Consider the following 15,138-nt stretch of genomic DNA (forward strand, 5'->3'; position numbering starts at 1 on the left):
AAATGACGTTTAAAAATAGATAAATAAATGTTAAATATAAAAATTAATTCTGGAAATATTTTTATAAAATTCCTTACTGTCAAAAAGTGATTTGTGCAAAATTTCAAGATCCGAGACTAAACGGATAATTATTTGTGCTAAAAAGAACATAAAAACAAACTTTTAAAGCTTAAAACGCGTAAACCGGCAAAGTTCGTCTAAGCGAGCTGACTGGTGTATAAAAACCTTAAAAATGAACTATTTTCATGAAACTAAGTTAATCAAGTAAAAATAAATCATTCGAAAATAATTCGGATGATTTGGGTATTTTTATCCGAAATAACAGTTTCCGGCACCCTAAAGACGGAAACGGGTCCCGCGGCCAAACGAGACGTCTAAACCGAGCTCTAAATTCACGGCTTTAACTAAAATATCAGTCAAACACTATTTTCGGGTCGTGTGTGACCAAACTCATTTTTGAAACATAAAAACGGATAACCGTGCTAGGCACGCAAAACGGGGAAACCATAATAATAATAATTTTGACGGTTAAACTCTAAGAAATATCACAATCTGAGTCCTGAGAAGTGTCTCTGGGTTAAAATTGTCCCCGGATCGAGTACAGTACTAGGTTAACAGTGTCCCCAGATGTACCAGTTGACACGGATTTAATTTATGGAAATTGTATAATAACGACTTAGGTATCATATTACAGATTCAGGCTCATAGCTGTTCACTGTACTACATACTGACTCACGAGAAGGTGAGTTTCACGAGCCCCTTTTTATTGAACTGTTTTAAATATTTTCCCGGGGCGGAAAGCATGTTTCTATCAAAATGTTTAAGTACATGCTGATCGCATGGAAATGAATGTATTTATATAATGTTTATTGTACGGGAATCGTACGGTAATGTATTAAGATGGTAATTGTCTGAGTTGCTAACATTGTAAGGCACGAAATAGTGTTCTGGGTTAACAGTGTCCCCAGAGGTTATTAAATGGGTTTCTGGGTTAAAAGTGTCCCCAGAGGGTATTAGATGTGTTTCTGGGTTAACAGTGTCCCCAGAGGTTATTAGATGTGTTTCTGGGTTAACAGTGTCCCCAGAGGTTATTAAATGTGTTTCTGGGTTAACAGTGTCCCCATAGGTTATTGGATGTGTCTCTGGGTTAACAGAGGTTTCACTTGTGGGCTCAGCATAATTTCATCGCTAATATATGATTACTATAATGATTTGTCGTGGTTTATTTAAATTAGTGAAACTCACCAACTATTCGTAGTTGACCCGTTTTCTTTACATGCTTTCTAGGTACTCCCAAACTGGAATAATTGATACGTGCTTGATGATGCGTGCTTTTGTGGAGGCTTAGTGATCTTTATTTTGTATTGAATATGTTAACGTATTATCGGTAAAACTTATGTGTTAACGCCTAGATGATAACGAAACCCGGAACAATGAATTGCGATGTAAATTAATGTAGTGGTGTTTTCTTTACAAGCAATGCTGTTGATATCAGATGCGTTTGTTGCATCCCGTTTACGTTTCCGCTGCGGTTACGGGGTGTTACAGAACTTGGTATCAGAGCCATTGGTTATAAAGAATTAGGATGTCTTAAAAAGATACCTAAAATATAACTAGTAGCTCAAGTATTATAGGATCTGAATATCAACTAATAATTTATAGTGACGAGATTTGGATGAACTTGGATGGACAAGTGAGTTATTATGGTCCGGAACATAATAACAGACTTGTCTGCACGAGGGAATTCAGGGGAAGTCACGGGGACTTTAATAGGTAAAATTGGCAACATATGTGTAAATATATGATAATATTGTTATGTGGTAAAGTTGTATAAGTAAGTGTATAGTAATTTGATTATGGTTTACACTATGGAAAGAACTATATGTTTGATTAACTTGTGTGCAGGTAAGAATGTCGAGAACTCATAGTTTATCGGTGGAGGAGGACCCGGAGGAAGTCAGCTCCGGGAACTCTGGGAGTCTACGCATATCATCCAGCTCTGAGCCTAGCGAGGCTAGTCGTAGGAGCTCTAGCCAGTCCTCCCCAGTCAGGATTGTCAGATCCCCCACCCCACCCGCACCACAGGCCACCCCTATCCCTCCCGGATTCGGACCCCGCCTCACGGCGCGGATCAGTGTCCCGCATGTCCCACCTACCTCTCCCCCACCCAGACCTGCTACCCGCAGGGGCGAGTCCTCCCGCTCCCAGCCCGAGCCTGTGACTCCACCTGTGTGGGGTCTTCCTAGGCAGGAAAGGGACGCGGCGGCATGGCTTCGAGTGCTCACCGAGCAGGTGAATGAACACTCCGCCGCCTTGACAGTGGGAGTGCAGAGGCGGATGTATCTGGGGGACTGCATATTGGACCACCAGTATGCGATTGCGCAGCTAAGGAGGGAGTGCTCATACTCCCAATTATTGATTGATCGGTTAGAGGCGCGGGTCCGGGGTGTGTTGGCAGTGATGGTGGTGTTGGTGGCAGTAATGGTGTGGTGGGTATACCACCGTGTTTAGTGATGTTAGGATGGTAGAAGTCATGGACCGCTTTTTGATACTCTGTGTAAGCAGTTAGTGGTGATGCTAACATAGAGTGAATCTTGGGTAGTTATAATACAACCACTGGCCCTTAGGGGGTCTCTTTTGGGGTATATCATTATAGATACTTTTGGGTATCATTCAAGCACTGACCCATTGCGGGTTATGTCGAGATGATGCCGACATAGGCCTTATGTATGAAAACTTAACCTATGTAATGATGACAGGAAAGTATGTGAACTGACGTTGATGTAATATGTACTGATGTTTATTAATGAATGGAATGTGGGTTGTGTGTTATGACTGGAACTTGTATTAATTATATGTATTTTCTTGATGTTGTGTAGAATGGCACCAAAACGATCAGCTCAAATGTCGGAAGTAGATGTGAGCCGTTTGATTGCTCAACAGTTAGAGGCGGCGATACCGGATATAGTATCGCGCATCGCCTAGGGTGGTCGTTACAGACAGTAATGGCCCTATACCTACTGTAGAGACGAACCGTACTGAACCGATTCCTGCATCCAGGGGATGTTCGATCAAAGACTTTATGTTGTGCAAACCCCTAGAGTTTAGCGGATCTGAAGGACCAAATGGGTTGGTTAAGTGGATCGAGAAAATAGAATCAGTTGTGAACATCAGCAACTGCCCCGAGGATTGTGTTGTTAAGTACGCCACCTGCACATTCACGGACCATGCTTTGACATGGTGGAACACCATAGTGCAGACTCGCGGTCAGGCGGCGACAAACCGCATGACCTGGACAGAGCTCAAGGCTCTTGTACTGGAACATTTCTGCCCGAAAAACGAATTGCAGAAATTAGAAAATGAATTGTGGAACCTGGAGATGCAAGGGGCGGACCACTTGGGTTATACGAACCGGTTTAATGAGTTGTCGCGATTAGTACCGTGGTTGGTCACCCCAGAGTCGAAGAGTGTGGAGCGTTATATTTGGGGACTAACTCCAGTAGTAAGGAGTATAGTTAACGCGGGGGAGACGTTTGAGGGTGCGGTGACGCGGGCTGGTATCGTCACATATGATTTCGTAAGGAGCGGGTCACTGAAGGTGGCAGGAGAATCCGCTGGGGAAAGCGGGGTACACATGACCATAGGATCCAGGAAAAGCAGCAAAGTAAACGTGCTAGGCCCGCTGCCCAGAACTACGCCATGACTAGTTCAGGCGGAAGGCAGGAACCGCAGACAAGGACGTTTCCTAGGTGTGGGAAATGCGGTTATCAGCATGGGGGCGAGTGCCGGGGAGTAGTGTGCCATCGGTGTGGCAGGGAGGGGCACTCCGCACCGAGATGTAGGACAAACCTGAACAACCTGAACCGACAACCACAACCTATCCGTGCGCAGCCATTTAGGACCCAACCAGCCCGACAACAAAACCAACAAGGAAACCAAACGGCGACCACCAGCCGTGCATGCTATGAGTGCGGCAGCACGGATCACTTCAAGAGGCACTGTCCGAAGCTGAACCAGGGAGGAAACGGGAGGCAAACCACGGGTCAAGCGTCGTCGTCCAATCCGGCGAGAGGCCGAGCATTCGTGATGGGGGCGAGCGAAGCACGCCAGGACCCCAGCGTAGTGACAGGTACTTTCCTCGTCTCTGATCATTACGCCTCTGTATTATTCGATACGGGCGCCGATAGAAGTTTTGTCTCCGTTAAGTTTCTATCGATAGCAAACATTCCAATTGGTGAAACCATAGAACCTTATACCATAGAAGTCGCTAACGGTAAAACCATGATAGTTAATCAAATAGTTCGGAATTGCCCTTTTATTCTGAACGAACAATCCTTCCTGATTGACTTGTTACCGGTAGAATTGGGTAGTTTTGACGTGATAGTGGGAATGGATTGGTTAGCACGTAACAAGGTAGAAATAAACTGTGAAAAGAAAATCGTCAAGATCCGGGTGTCGGATGACGAAGAGGTATTAGTGCAGGGTGAGAAGTCGGGCAATATGATACCGTTTATATCCCACCTCAAGGTGTTGAAATATATACGCCAGGGAGGTGTGGCGTATCTAGCGAGCTTGACTGCCACAGATTCTGAGGAGAAACGAGTGGATGATATACCAGTGGTGCGCGAATTTCCACAAGTTTTCCCAGAAGAACTTCCTGGATTACCGCCAACCCGACAGGTCGAATTCAGAATCGACTTATTACCTCAAGCTGGCCCTGTTGCTAAGGCGCCCTACCGACTTGCACCATCCGAGATGCAAGAATTATCCAACCAGTTGCAAGAATTGTTGGATAAAGGATTTATACGTCCCAGTTATTCCCCGTGGGGTGCACCTGTACTATTCGTGAAAAAGAAGGACGGGAGCCTTAGAATGTGCATTGATTACAGGGAATTGAACAAGTTAACAATCAAAAATAGATACCCTCTTCCTCGAATTGATGACCTGTTCGACCAACTACAAGGTGCGAGCTACTTCTCAAAAATAGATCTTAGATCGGGATACCATCAGGTTAGAATTCAGGAGGAGGATATCCCAAAAACCGCATTCCGGACTCGCTACGGCCATTACGAGTTCTTAGTTATGCCTTTTGGGCTAACAAATGCGCCAGCAGTGTTCATGGATCTCATGAATCGAGTCTGTAAACCCTACCTCGACAAATTCGTCATCGTGTTTATTGACGATATTTTGATATACTCGAAGAGTAAAGAAGAGCACGAGCAACACTTAAGATTAATTTTAGAACTTCTTAATCAGGAGAAGTTATATGCAAAATTCTCCAAGTGTAACTTCTGGTTACAAGAGGTGCAATTCCTAGGTCACGTTATAAACCATCAAGGAATACACGTTGATCCGAGTAAGGTTGAAGCAATTAAGAATTGGCAAGCGCCTAAATCTCCAAAGGAAATCCGCCAATTCTTAGGCTTAGCTGGATACTATCGTCGATTTATAGAGAACTTTTCCAGCATCGCCCAACCTTTAACCCTTCTGACTCAAAAGGATCGAAAGTATGAATGGGGAGAAGAGCAGGAAACGGCGTTTCAAACGCTGAAACAAAGATTGTGCCAAGCGCCGATCTTAAGTCTCCCCGACGGAGACAATGGTTTTGTCGTGTATTGTGACGCATCCCGTAGAGGGTTAGGATGCGTGTTGATGCAGAATAATAAGGTTATAGCCTATGCTTCTCGACAGTTAAAAGTACACGAGAAAAATTACACTACTCATGACTTAGAACTGGGAGCAGTTATCTTCGCACTTAAAATCTGGAGACATTATCTCTACGGTACAAAGTGCACCATCTTCACCGATCATAAAAGTTTGCAACACATATTAGATCAGAAAGAACTGAATATGAGGCAACGAAGATGGGTCGATTATTAAGCGACTATGACTGTGACATCCGTTATCACCCCGGCAAGGCTAACGTCGTAGCCGATGCCTTGAGTAGGAAGGATCGGGTTAAGCCATTGCGAGTGCAAGCGCTGGGGATGATAGTCCAGTCGAACCTTTCGGACCTGGTTCGAGTCGCTCAACGCGAGGCGTTGAAAGAGGAACAATTGGAAAAAGAGGGACTTTACGGTAACGAGAAGAATTTCGAACAGCGCGTGGACGAAATTCTCTATTTCAAAAATCGGATTTGGATCCCGACCCTCCATGACCTTCGTGAATTAATCATGGACGAAGCGCATAAATCGAAATATTCCATACATCCGGGATCGGATAAGATGTACAAGGATGTGAAGGAGTTCTACTGGTGGCCGGGTATGAAAAAGGATATAGCCACATACGTCGGCAAGTGTACGACGTGTGCGAGGGTTAAGGCGGAGCACCAGAAACCCTCGGGGATGTTACAACAACCGGAAATTCCCGAATGGAAATGAGAGCAAATCACGATGGATTTTGTGACACATCTCCCTAAGACGTCCCGTGGACACGATGCAATCTGGGTAATCGTGGATCGATTAACCAAGTCGGCACATTTTATTCCGATTAGAAATAATTATAACACCGAGAGACTTGCGCAGATTTATATAAATGAAATTGTGTCTCGTCATGGGATACCCATCTCAATCATCTCCGATCGAGATAGCCATTTCACCTCCAATCTTTGGCAAGCTGTACAAGAAGCGCTGGGAACGCGTATTGATCTAAGCACAGCTTACCACCCTCAGACCGATGGTCAGTCTGAGAGGACCATTCAAACCCTGGAGGATTTGCTTCGTGCGTGCGTACTGGATTTTAAGGGAAATTGGGATCAACATCTCCCACTCGTTGAATTTTCCTATAATAACAGTTACCATAGCAGTATAAAGGCAGCACCTTACGAAGCATTGTATTGACGGAAGTGCCGATCACCACTCTGCTGGACTGAAGTGGGCGACACACAGGTTATTAGATCAGATCTGGTCCAGGAAACGACCAGCAAAATCCTTGAAATTAAGAACAATCTGAAGGCCGCACGGGATCGGTAGAAGAGTTATGCCGATACCCGTAGAAAACCGTTATCATTTGAGAAAGGTGATAAAGTGTATTTGAAAGTATCACCTTGGAAAGGAGTAGTCAGATTTGGAAAGGCGGGGAAGTTAGCCCCTAGATACATTGGACCATTCGACATTACTGCAAAAATTGGTCCTGTAGCATACCGATTGGAACTGCCTGATGAACTGAGTGCAGTTCACAATGTGTTTCACGTGTCGAACTTGAAAAGGTGTCTGTCGGATGAGACATCGGTGTTACCCTTAGAGGGTGTCCAAATAAGTGATAAGCTTAATTTCGTAGAGGAACCCATAGAAATAGTGGACGGGAAAATCAAGCAACTTAGACACAATAAGATCTCGTTGGTCAAAGTTAGATGGAATTCGCAACGAGGCCCAGAATATACATGGGAACGAAAGGACGAATTTCGGAAGAAATACCCCCACCTATTTCCTCAAAAAGAATAGTTGACGCGTAAAATTTCGAGGACGAAATTTTTGTAACGGGGGAGAATGTAACGATTCCGGCAATTTCAGGTATACCCTAACCGGTATATACTATTTACGTGTTATTAAATATTGAATATATGAATTATAATGCATTTATACGAGTATATAGGATTCACAGTACGAATTATACTCGATTATACAGTGAATCGTATTGGAATTACGATTAACCGATGGACGATTATTGAAACCCGAACGAATCGGGGATTACATTTAGACGAAATATATGATATTTAGTGATGTTTATAAAGTATTAGAGCTTCGGGAGAAGTGAAATAAAGCACGGAAAGGAATTTCGATTTAATGGTACGTCGGTACGTTAAACGAAACCTTTAATACCAAACCAAGCAAGAGACGATCGATCAAGCCGAAAAAGACGCGCAATTACTAATAATATGATGTTTTAAGTTAATTAATGTCATTGTTTAAGTTTTCTAAAGTTTTTAAATCAGTTTTATATAAATTTCATTTTTAAGCCGAAAAACGACCGTTTTAGCCTCGTTTTAAGCCGAATTAAACCTTTAACCGAAAAACGAACTGAACCAGATTATCCAAAACATTATCCAGATTGCGTAATCTGAACTTGTGGCCAAGATTGGAGGTGTGGGCCCCACCCCACCCTCCTTATTAGGCCGATCGGACCAAGGGGTTTCCCCCTTGGCTTCCATTTTCTTTTTTCTATCATCCCAACTCCACAATTCTCTCAACCCTTCAAACATTCATCCAATTTTCCTTTGATTTACACCAAGAACACAAGGTAAATGCATGTTGTAAATGCATAAATTCTAGTTTCAATTCCATGATCTTGAGTTTTTACAAGAAAATGAGGTTCCAAGTGAAAAATGGGTGAAAACCCGAGATGGAACCGATTCTTGCATGATCAAGTGATGTATACAAGTTATGCAAGGGATCTTGGTCCAAGAAAGGAGTTAAAAGAGTCAAACACGAATTTTTACGGTTAAAATCTTTGTTTTGATGTCTTAACCGAAACCATGAAAGAAATGGCTTGGTTGTGGGTGTAACTTGCTTGGTGTGGTGTTATTGTGCTTGTAGGTGTTATATCTAGTTGCTAGCAAAGGCTAGAAAGCAAGATCTTTGCGATCTAAAGCTAGAAACACAAGGTAGTTCGGTTTTTCGTATGATTTATATGATTTGGACAGATTGTGATAGACTTAGAGTTGGGTTATGAAATTTCACAGAGATGATCTACGCATGAAAATATGAGATCTGTGAAAATTTGGTAATTCTTGGACAAAGGATGAATATTTGGTGAATTTAATGCTCGGTTTTGACTAAAAATGATGAAAAATAGTTAAACATCATGAAAAATTCTGGAAAGTTCCAGATAAGCTTTTTATAACATATAAAAGTCACACACAAAATTTCAGATCCGTTGGAGAAGTCTAAGTAGGCTTTTCGGTAAAACGAGTTCTAGGGTTTTCTAGCTCGGTTTTGGTGAAAATGGCATGAAAAATGAGATTTTGGTTCTGGAAAAATTACAGGGAACTATGTGGATGGCAGGGGTCATCCCAGAAAAATTTGGGATTTTTCTAAGGTCGTTTGGTATTTTCGATATATTTGGTGTTTAAATGACGTTTAAAAATAGATAAATAAATGTTAAATATAAAAATTAATTCTGGAAATATTTTTATAAAATTTCTTACTGTCAAAAAGTGATTTGTGCAAAATTTCAAGATCCGAGACTAAACGGATAATTATTTGTGCTAAAAAGAACATAAAAACAAACTTTTAAAGCTTAAAACGCGTAAACCGGCAAAGTTCGCCTAAGCGAGCTGACTGGTGTATAAAAACCTTAAAAATGAACTATTTTCATGAAACTAAGTTAATCAAGTAAAAATAAATCATCCGAAAATAATTCGGATGATTTGGGTATTTTTATCCGAAATAACAGTTTCCGGCACCCTAAAGACGGAAACGGGTCCCGCGGCCAAACGGGGCGTCTAAACCGAGCTCTAAATTCACGGCTTTAACTAAAATATCAGTCAAACACTATTTTCGGGTCGTGTGTGACCAAACTCATTTTTGAAACATAAAAACGGATAACCGTGCTAGGCACGCAAAACGGGGAAAACATAATAATAATAATTTTGACGGTTAAACTCTAAGAAATATCACAATCTGAGTCCTAAGAAGTGTCTCTGGGTTAACATTGTCCCCGGATCGAGTACAGTACTGGGTTAACAGTGTCCCCAGATGTATCGGTTGACACGGATTTAATTTATGGAAATTGTATAGTAACGAATTAGGTATCATATTACAGATTCAGGCTCATAGCTGTTCACTGTACTACATACTGACTCACGAGAAGGTGAGTTTCACGAGCCCCTTTTTACTGAACTGTTTTAAATATTTTCCCGGGGCGGAAAGCATGTTTCTATCAAAATGTTTAAGTACATGCTGATCGCATGAAAATAAATGTATTTATATAATGTTTATTGTACGGGAATCGTACGGTAATGTATTAAGATGGTAATTGTCTGAGTTGCTAACATTGTAAGGCCCGAAACAGTGTTCTGGGTTAACAGTGTCCCCAGAGGTTATTAAATGGGTTTCTGGGTTAACAGTGTCCCCAGAGGGTATTAAATGTGTTTCTGGGTTAACAGTGTCCCCAGAGGTTATTAGATGTGTTTCTGGGTTAACAGTGTCCCCAGAGGTTATTAAATGTGTTTCTGGGTTAACAGTGTCCCCAGAGGTTATTAAATGTGTTTCTGGGTTAACAGTGTCCCCAGAGTTTATTAGATGTGTCTCTGGGTTAACAGAGGTTTCACTTGTGGGCTCAACATAATTTCATCGCTAATATATGATTACTATAATGATTTGTCTTGGTTTATTTAAATTAGTGAAACTCACCAACTATTCGTAGTTGACCCGTTTTCTTTACATGCTTTCTAGGTACTCCCAAACTGGAATAATTGATACGTGCTTGATGATGCGTGCTTTTGTGGAGGCTTAGTGATCTTTATTTTGTGTTGAATATGTTAACGTATTATCGGTAAAACTTATGTGTTAACGCCTAGATGATAACGAAACCCGGAACAATGAATTGCGATGTAAATTAATGTAGTGGTGTTTTCTTTACAAGCAATGCTGTTGATATCAGATGCGTCTGTTGCATCCCGTTTACGTTTCCGCTGCGGTTACGGGGTGTTACACCGGACCCTAATAATATCCGAGGCAGAATAGAATAATGTAAAGTAGAATTTAGAATAAAGTATGAAGGTAAGTATATATATCATGTACGAAGTATGAGAATATAAAGTATGTACGAAAGTATGTAGTAAATGAATGTATTGTACGTTGTATGATTAACTAGAACTCACTCAGCGTAGCTGAATTTTATTATGCACGCAGGTGAGTAGAATGAAGCAGCTCGCTTGAGGGGAACACGTGGCAAACGAATAAGAGACTGGCATCCGAAGACTCAAGTCGTTTTATAATTTATGTTTTGATTTGAAAGACGATATGTTTGATAAGACAAGTTATGGATTAATGTGTAATGTTTTATGTACGTTTTAATATTCCGCGAATGTTTTTATTAACTCTGATGGTTAGAACTATGTTAATGAGTAAATCCAACGTCTAAATGTAGGCCCTGGTAACGGGGCCTTACAGTGAATCTGAGTTTTTTCCTTGATTATTTGTAAAATCGTAGTCATGGTATGGAAGTTAAAAGAAAAACACGTCTTAAGTAGAAGTATGTTTGCTCTATACAACTTTAATATGATGTTGTTTCTGTCGATACACGAAGCTTTCAATTTATCTACTGTTCGGCATTAAAATGGTCAGTTCATTGTTAGAACATGTTCCGTATGAGCTTGAAAATGGTGTAGTATCTTCCTTGGTTGTTCCAATGTAAAAGCCTGGTTCTTTTGGTGAAGGTAAAGGACCCTCACTCTCCAACATCAAAATAGCAGAGGACATGGTTGGTCTATCTTTTGGGTATTGTTGAACACACAACAAGCCAACATGGATTGAACGTATTACCTGAGACGCATTGATTGATTCACCTAGGCACCTGGAAACTAATTGCAATGATTGATCTTCAATATGGAGTCTCCATACCTGTGAAAGTAATAAGAACACAAATATTATGTTTCTTTGTTTCAAAAGGGCAAATCACATTAAAAACAGTTAAACTCCTTGTTCTCGTTCTTTGTTTGGGTAAAAGATTAACATGCCACTAAGTCACTAACTTCCATATCAACATTTTGATACTTAAAATTACCTTTTGTTTAAATTTGTGTTAATAATTTTTTTATAAGTTGCCTATACCATTTGTTTTTGAAAACTTGCACACCCTATAAGAAAAACCTAAGCTTTTTACCCTTGCATACAATTGGCACTTTAATTTAGAGTTAACAAAACAAAACTTACATGTCCAGTAAGGTTGTTGCAATGTTCTTTGTGAACAAATGTCCTATTTTTCTCCCCACACACAATTTCTAGCACTATTACACCGAAGCTATATACGTCTGATTTTATGGAAAAGGTACCATGTCCTGCATACTCCGGTGCCATGTATCCACTGCGAGAAATGAAACTAAGTGTGCGTGATTCACTAAATAAATTATAATCAGGTTAGATCGACAACATGAATCTTACTATGTTCCAACCACTCTATTTGTGTTTGCCTCTATCTGATTTCCGCCAAAAGTTTTAGCCATGCCAAAATCTGATATCTTTGGGTTCATATCTGTGCTAAGCAATATATTGCTTACTTTGAGATCCCTACGTATGATTCTAAGCCGTGAATCCTGGTGAAGATAAAGTAGTCTACGAGCAATTCCAATAATTATGCGGTAACGTGCACGCCAATCAAGGAGTTGGCTTTGAGTTTCATCTGTAAGATGTAATTTTTAGCTTATGTCGTTGTTTATTTGATATGTTTTGACATTTGTTCAGAATATTTAGTTTACCAAATATGAACGAATCAAGGGACTTGTTTGGCATGTATTCATAAATCAATATCTTTTCGGCTCCCTTTATGCAACATCCCAAGAGCTTGACAAGATTGCAATGTTGTAACTTAGATATCAAGATGACTTCATTCTTGAACTCGTTAAGTCCTTGAGCGGATGTTTTTGCAAGCCGCTTTACTGCTATTTCTTGCCCGTTTTCAAGTACACCCTTGAACATGATTTCCTTGAACATGATTTATTATTTAAGATAAGTACGGCATAAAATTTTTCTGTGTTTTTTGGTCCTACTTGTTTCACTCCATCTTTTCTTAATAGTTATTTGCCTTATAGTAACTCATGGACCCTACATGTACTACATAAAAGGCCATGGAGTCATTGAATACCTTGTAAACTGGTTCAAAGCCACCTTCTCCAAGTTTGTTGCTAATTGAAAAGTTGTTTGTTGCGTTAAGTAATGTAGAGAACCCAAATAGTGGTAGCTCTAGATCTTCGTCATCACCTATATTTTCTGGATCGTGCCGAAACTTGTTACCGGGTATCCTTGTTAACCATATAACCACAACTTCACTAAAAAGAACTAGGAATACTATTACGTATATACAGTACTTTTTTTTGTTGGTTGATTAGGAACACTTTTTCTTAACATCAAAATTGTTTATAATAAATTAGTGTCATAAATATGATTAAAAGAATCTAATAAGTTTACGTAGTAGTAGATTTTGATGATAATTTCAAACTCCAAGTCACAAATCGTTGAACTTGAGGGACCGATATTGATAAGCAGATCACAATTGGTCATGTTTCCTACAATTGTCTTCTAATTAAAATAGGTTATGTTTTGGCTAGCAAGTTTGGTTAGCCTATATAAACCGAGTAATGGTTAGATCAGCGAGTTAGGTTCATCAACCAAAACATGGTTATGTGTAATAGGGGTTTTTTAGTTATGTTTCCTCTATAATATATTAAGAGCTATTCAATATTCATTTCATGTGTTTTACGTTTTGGTTAGTGGTTAGTTTATCAATTCGTTTAGTTTATCAATTCGTTTTTGAGATTTAATAGGTTTATGCGATTCAAATTACATTTTGACTACTTTTAACCTTTTGGTATATAAATACGTTTTTGTTTTGATAAAACATAACTTGAACGACTCATTCATACCTTGTTGCTGTTGCTGCTGCTGCTTCTTGTTATAACAATAAAATAAGCATGTTGAAACTATTATGAACAAAACAACAAATGTTACGGGGACAATGACTCGTACTCTTCTCCCTGCACCTGAGCTTTTACTATTTTCTATCGACTCTGTCAAAACCAAATGTTCATTTAAAATTCAGACAGATAATTACTAATTTTAATGAATATAAAACTGTTGTTTTCATTTACCTAACTCTGAATGAGACAGTCTTATGTAAAGAATCTCCTCGTTTTCAGCAAAAGTTCTGATATCTATTAGATCACCGAACCATAGCAAGCAACCACTCCCACTCCCTGAGATATTCGAGTTTGAGTAAGCGGTACATGAACAATTGCTTTTACACATTTTCTCACATTCAGCAATGGTCATGGTCCGGTTATACCTTGACCCCCGAGTGTCGGGTAACTTCAAATTATAATATTTGTTAAACCCTTCCCCAGGGTCACAATTTAACGGGACAGTACGTCGACACCCATGAGACCAATCTCCAACACTCCACTGATCAGGAGTTGTGGGTACAAACCCCTTCAAACATTCACAAATCGGGGACTTGTTAATGCAGCAACTCCCAAATGCCCCGCACACTGCATATCGATCACAGCTGTCGATTTCTGGAACTAAATAAGGATCCCATTCTTGTTTGCTATCAATCCAATACAAAAGCTCTTTACGACCAGTTGGTTGCAACACCAGCCTCATAAAAACGGAACTATTTAAAAGATTATACTGGAAGTATATTTCTTTTTGATTAAGAACAAATGTAAAGTTGTAAATCGGGTTCGGTCTCAGATTAGGAGCTCCACTAAATCTGAGTCCATTCCAGGGACCTGCCCGATACTTTATTTCCGGGCCATCCATTAGGATCGCCTGAGGGTAACCGTTGATATCTATCCCTGCAGAAAACTAACCGGAAGAAGGATCACCTTCGGATTTCCATGATTTGAATCGTGTTTCAATCCGCTTAACAAAATCCCATCCCTCCTTCATTCCGGGAAGTAAAGTGTCTGTCATAAAGTCGAAACTTTGCCATATGGGGTCTTCTTGATTGATGTCCTCACCTTCCTCTTGAATTATAAAGTTTCCTGTATCTAGAAGCTGACCAATTGGATTCCTCACTAACGTGTTTGACGCGTTAGGTGACGACCATAGGACGTGGCCCATGGTAGCATTCCGGATAATTAGAACTCCTTGTAGGGTGAGAGTCAGCTCTACAGAGGTATCAGTGAGTGGTGTGTTCCGGTTGGCTATCCATACAACCGTTCCGGTCGATATTTTTTTGTACCAAATTCCGACATAATGGTTGATTGAGTTACCGGGGCTAAAGAAACCAAGTTCGAAGGTTTGTTGTGGCGAAATGATGGTTTCATTGTATCGAACTATTTGGTTTGCAGATATGGTGTCTGCAGCATAGGCACAAGTTATTGATGCGTAAAGCACGACAAGCAAAAGATCATCTTGGTGTTGGTCACTCTGTCCTTTACTAACGCATCAAATATTAAAACACAAAACTCCCATTCCG

General features: G+C 40.3%; 1 pseudogene; it reads right to left on the bottom strand.

Moving 5' to 3' along the window:
• The window catches only part of LOC143564110 (G-type lectin S-receptor-like serine/threonine-protein kinase At4g27290), a 76,143-nt pseudogene that overhangs the window by 60,906 nt on the left and 99 nt on the right, over positions 1 to 15,138 (bottom strand).

This window comes from Bidens hawaiensis, unplaced genomic scaffold, assembly GCF_021521415.1.
Source record: "Bidens hawaiensis isolate Kalapana, Puna unplaced genomic scaffold, B.hawaiensis_p1.1 tig00021722_1, whole genome shotgun sequence".
Lineage (NCBI taxonomy): Eukaryota > Viridiplantae > Streptophyta > Magnoliopsida > Asterales > Asteraceae > Bidens > Bidens hawaiensis.